We start from the raw sequence: 6,192 nt of genomic DNA, 5'->3' as shown, positions 1-6,192 counted from the left end.
AGAACTTGAGAATCAAAGAGAATTTGAACTTGAGACATTTTATAACCAGAGAATCAGAACTTGAGAATCAACGAGAATTTGAACTTGAGAACTTTCAAAACCAGAGAATCAGAACTTGAGAATCAAAGAGAATTTGAACTTGAGAACTTTTATAACCAGAGAATCAGAACTTGAGAATCAAAGAGAATTTGAACTTGAGAACTTTTATAACCAGAGAATCAGAACTTGAGAATCAACGAGAATTTGAACTAGAGAACTTTTATAACCAGATAATCAGAACTTGAGAATCAAAGAGAATTTGAACTTGATAACTTTAATAACCAGAGAATCAGAACTTGAGAATCAAAGAGAATTTGAACTTGAGAACTTTTATAACCAGAGAATCAGAACTTGAAAACCAAAGAGAATTTGAACTTGAGAACTTTTATAACCAGAGAATCAGAACTTGAGAATCAAAGAGAATTTGAACTAGAGAACTTTTATAACCAGATAATCAGAACTTGAGAATCAGAGAGAATTTGAACTTGAGAACTTTAATAACCAGAGAATCAGAACTTGAGAATCAAAGAGAATTTGAACTTGAGAACTTTTATAACCAGAGAATCAGAACTTGAGAATCAAAGAGAATTTGAACTTGAGAACTTTTATAATCAGAGAATCAGAACTTGAGAGTCAAAGAGAATTTGAACTTGAGAACTTTTATAACCAGATAATCAGAACTTGAGAATCAAAGAGAATTTGAACTTGAGAACTTTTGTAACCAGAGAATCAGAACTTGAGAATCAAAGAGAACTTGAACTTGACAACTTTTATAACCAGAGAATCAGAACTTGAGAATCAAAGAGAATTTGAACTTGAGATCTTTTATAACCAGATAATCAGAACTTGAGAATCAAAGAGAATTTGAACTTGACAACTTTTATAACCAGATAATCAGAACTTGAGAATCAAAGAGAATTTGAACTTGACAACTTTTATAACCAGAGAATCAAAGACTTATCCGGAGAATCATAACTGTTAAAGAAAAGAAAGGTTTAGATTAAAACTGTTTGAAAGTCTTGATACGAACAAAGCTATGAGAACAAAACCAAATCCTGGGGTGTACCAGGGGAGAGCCAGGTTTTCAGAACAAAACCAAATCCTGAGGTGTGCCAGGTACCTGGGAAGAGCCAGGTTTTCAGAACAAAACCAAATCCTGGGGTGTGACAGGTACCTGGGAAGAGCCAGGTTTTCAGAACAAAACCAAATCCTGGGGTGTGCCAGGTACCTGTGGGAAGAGCCAGGTTTTCAGAACAAAACCAAATCCTGGGGTGTGACAGGTACCTGGGAAGAGCCAGGTTTTCAGAACAAAACCAAATCCTGGGGTGTGCCAGGTACCTGGGAAGAGCCAGGTTATCAGAACAAAACCAAATCCTGGGGTGTGACAGGTACCTGGGAAGAGCCAGGTTTTCAGAACAAAACCAAATCCTGGGGTGTGCCAGGTACCTGGGGTGTGCCAGGTACCTGGGGAGAGCCAGGTTAAAAGAACAATTGTTGGAACCAGACGTTATCCAATTGAATCCAGTGGAGAACAATTATGACACAGATCAGATAATGAAACTTTACTAGTATGGAATTTTGCAGCCAAGGAAAGAACAACTGATGAAAGCTGAGCATGAATGTAAGAGAAAGCAGCAGTGCCAAGAAAGAAAGAAAGGCTGTACACTAAGAAGAAAGATATTCACTCTCTATTCAAGAGTAAGTAATCTTAAAGGTATACAATGGCTCAAGAAGTATAACTTGACACAACATTGTGGAGGTGGAAAGGTTTTGAATTGTGTAGAAGAAGTTATTGAAAGAAGAGGGAGAAAGAAAGTATCCAGAAGTTACAGAAGGAAACAAAGAAGAGAAGCATTCAGAAAGTGTCATAATATCAGGAAAGGTGGCAAAGTTGTAGAATGCCGTATGAACAATGAAGAGAGATGATTGCATGAAAAGTCACAGAAAGGCATTTACTCCCATACAAGGAGAACTCTTAATCTTGTTGGGATGAAAATGATGTAGAGACAATAAACGATGTAGACACAGTCAACAAGAGGAAAAATGCCAATGAAAATCAGTCTTTGAAAACTGAACAACCTGTGCTACAAAATGAAGTACGAAAACCTACATGTGAAAGTTCAAGGCAAAACAGAAGAATTGTTGCACAAAAAAAGGACTTTTAAATCCGATATGGCAAGTGTTCATAGAAACCAGCGTTTGCTTTGTGATAAGATGATTGCATCCGTAGCTAAAGTACAGTGTGAATGCAGTAAGTGGTATCATGTTGAATGCATGGGAGTTACACAGAGTAATGACATTTTGAGAAATAAATCATGTGTATGGGTATGTTGCAAGTGTAGAGAAAGTAACTACTGTAATTCTCTTTACTGTGATTTTGGAATTCCAATATGTGTGAACATGTATGAAATTACAATGGATACCCATAACGAAGACTGTAAGCCAAATAGATCAGAAGTTGACAAAACAACTCCGCCATCTTGGTTGGCAAAAGTTTGTTTACTTGTGTGTAAATGTATACAGATACGAAATTTACAGTCGAATAATCATGGTTCTTAGCTGCTGTTGTTGCAAAAATCGGTTCGGATCAAAAGAAGGTTTAAAGTTCTTTCGCTTCCCTGACATTGACAACTATCCGGTCCAAAATAAAGCGTCGACAGATGCTGTAAGTCGACGCCAGCGCAACAACAGGCATTGGAAACCTTCAAGACACGACAGGATATGCAGTGACCACTTTGTTTCTGGTAATTCATTCAGTTTTTTACTATACATATATTATTTGTTTAGTTAGCGTTTTCCTCGATGGATTCATATTGGAAATATTGTCAAACAGAACCGCCAGTTTTATTTGTGACTGAAAACAAAGTGAGAAATAGGCCTATATAAGTATAACTTACACTGTGAATGGCCTAGATGTGATTTAACAACTAAAATGGAAAAAGGATGTGATTTCGAAAAAAACTATATCCAATATCACATCTGCACCACTGAAATCACATCCGAGCCAGATCGATGGTTAATTGACCAATTATCAATATCACATCCACTGCCAGCGGCGTTACTAAAATCACATCCCTGTTTAGGCCTTATCCAAAATCACATTCGAGCCAGAAATCACATCCATGTTTAATTGCCAATTATCAAAATCACATCCACTGCTAGCGGCATTACTAAAATCACATCCATTGTCCAGGCCTTAGCCAAAATCACATCCCAGCTAGAAATCACATCTATGGTTAATTGACCAATTATCAAAATCACATCCACTGCTAGCGGCATTACTAAATCACATCCACTGTTTAGGCCTGAGCCAAAATCACATCCGAGCTACAAATCACACCCATGGTTAACTGCCAATTATCAAATCACATCCACTGTCTGGCTGCAATACCAAAATCACATATTATAGTGTCTGGCCTTAGCCAAAATCAGCCCCCCCCCCCCTTCAAATCAGATGCAGGGTACATTGTGAACCCCAACATCACATACTGATTCCCCCACTAGTGCAAGGTCACACCTGAAAATAAGGACTGATGGTCCACTATGAACAACTTCAACCCGAAATTGCTGTGGCAATCTTTCGCCCTAAAATTACAACAACAGGTAAATTTAAGGCAATCTTTCGGCATCTCCTGTTGCTCAGTTTTTTTGGCAATGGTATTCACAGCAATTTCAGAACAAGCCCACTTTGCCCAAGGAGACCATGCACACTCAAGAAACAGTAAACAGTGAATCATTCAATTACTGATCTAAAGTGGAATTAACACCTCACAGGGATCTAGTGACCTTCAGACCATGACCTTACCTAAGGACGCTCACTCAGTGGCCAGTACACACACATGGAAGTGTATTTAGGCTACATGTACCTACTCACCCGAACTTATGATATCTGCTATTAGCCCAAACTGTTTTAATGAAGGGAGGCCGTTCCAATGTATTGGTTGGTTTACGGATCGCGGTGACCGTTTGTCTTGAAAATTGATAACCATCGTTTTATTTATTCTTTTCGCCCGGCGACGAATCTATTTTAATTTTAGTCAGAGTAGGCCCATTGAAACATTCCATCGTATGTATGCTGATTTTATGTATCGAGAAAACGGGTTGTGAAAAAGCCTACAGGTCGTGGCAGTTTTCCTGCAACTTTGGACGCCGAATCGACACAATCTTCTGACGTTCACATTTACGTTTTGCTCGCGATAAACGTGCAGCTTAATTTCCCTATAGTATGATGTGTAAAGCGAGATCCACACCGGGTTCGGGCAACGTTCGATCGCACATGTCAATGCTATGGTTGCCCTGAAGGGACATCGCATATCGCAAACGTGTGCGCACACGTATGCAATGTCGTGAAACAATTCGCATATATGTGCGCACACGTATGCAATGTCGTGAAACAATTCGCGAATATGTGCGCACATGTATGCAATGTCGTGAAACAATTCGCGAATATGTGCGCACACGTATGCAATATCGTGAAACAATTCGCATATATGTGCGCACACGTATGCAATGTCGTGAAACAATTCGCGAATATGTGCGCACATGTATGCAATGTCGTGAAACAATTCGCGAATATGTGCGCACACGTATGCAATATCGTGAAACAATTCGCATATATGTGCGCACACGTATGTAATGTCGTGAAACAATTCGCGAATTATGTGCGCACACGTATGCAATGTCGTGAAACAATTCGCGAATATGTGCGCACACGTATGCAATATCGTGAAACAATTCGCGAATATGTGCGCATACGTATGCAATGTCGTGAAACAATTCGCGAATATGTGCGCAGATGTATGCAATGTCGTGAAACAAATCGCGAATATGTGCGCACACGTATACAATATCGTGAAAAAATTCGCGAATATGTGCGCAGACGTATGCAATGTCGTGAAACAATTCGCGAATATGTGCGCATACGTATGCGAATTTATTTGCAATGTCGTGAATTTTATTGCTGTATTCCGTACAAGAACGCTTGGCTAGACTCCAACTCCGTACTGGTACATGTTCATGGGCCGGGTGAATTGCTGTAGGCCTATAACGTGGCAGACGTCCACGGATTCTGTGCTATACACAGCCTTGGATTAAGGCTACTTCCATCGACAACTTTGGCCGATAGAGGATGCGGGGCAAAGTTCATTAGATTTGTTGTATCAATGTGCCTCGCTGATGGACCTTTAAGAAATTCTTTAAACGCAGTTCTGTGAACTTCACTTCTGTTGTTTTTCACAATTGGAAAATTGTGTGGATAATTTTTTCCTACGGCCTTGAAAAACTTCTGTACACAAAAATAATGGTCTAAAAATTGCTTGTAAAATGCTAACGCAACAAGAGAATTGTTCCAAATTTCGTTTCAGATGTCATATCAACTATCTGAACTCAGTCTGAAAAGCATTTTCCAAAAACAAAATTGGAAAAAAATTATCTTCAAAAATGTTGAATTTTTACATTTTGGCCCTTTATCTGCAGCTGTATTGCTTTTTGCCTGTAAAATGTTAATGAACACAAGAATTGTCCCAAATTTGGTTTGAGATGTCTCGTCAACTATCTGAACTCAGTCTGAAACGCATATTTCACTAAACAAAACTGAAAAAAAGTTATCTTCAAAAATGTTGAATTTTTTCATTTTGGCCCTCTTTTTTCTTTTGGTCTAGTAATTTATTAAGTCACCGAATGTGTTTTATATAATGAAACATTTATTATAAAAAAAAAGTTATAGATATTTTTGTAGAAAATTTAAACATTATTATAAAAAGTAATAATTTAAATATGTTTTTAAATGTACACATTGTGCAATAATTTCACAATCATTGGAGGTTGGGTAAATCTTTACCAAGTATTTAACAACTATTTAAAATCACGTAGGCAATTTTAAGTTTTTTTATTTTAAACAATTAAAACTAAGGATTTTCGAGAAAATGTTTTATTATGTTTTAAACTTTATATTATAATAACAATCATTTTATGTTTAAAACTGTCACATTAAAAATATCATTCAGAAATTTAGTCTTTATCAAAGGAATAGGCCTATAAAGAACCCTTTAAGACACTGGACACCTTTGGTAATTGCCAAAGACCAGTCTTCACACTTGGTGTATCTCTGACACTCAGTTAAAAGCATATATTTTAAGCACTCTCTCCTGCTTA

This window comes from Asterias amurensis, chromosome 12, assembly GCF_032118995.1.
Source record: "Asterias amurensis chromosome 12, ASM3211899v1".
Classification (NCBI taxonomy): Eukaryota; Metazoa; Echinodermata; class Asteroidea; order Forcipulatida; family Asteriidae; genus Asterias; species Asterias amurensis.
This window is presented reverse-complemented; position numbering follows the sequence as displayed.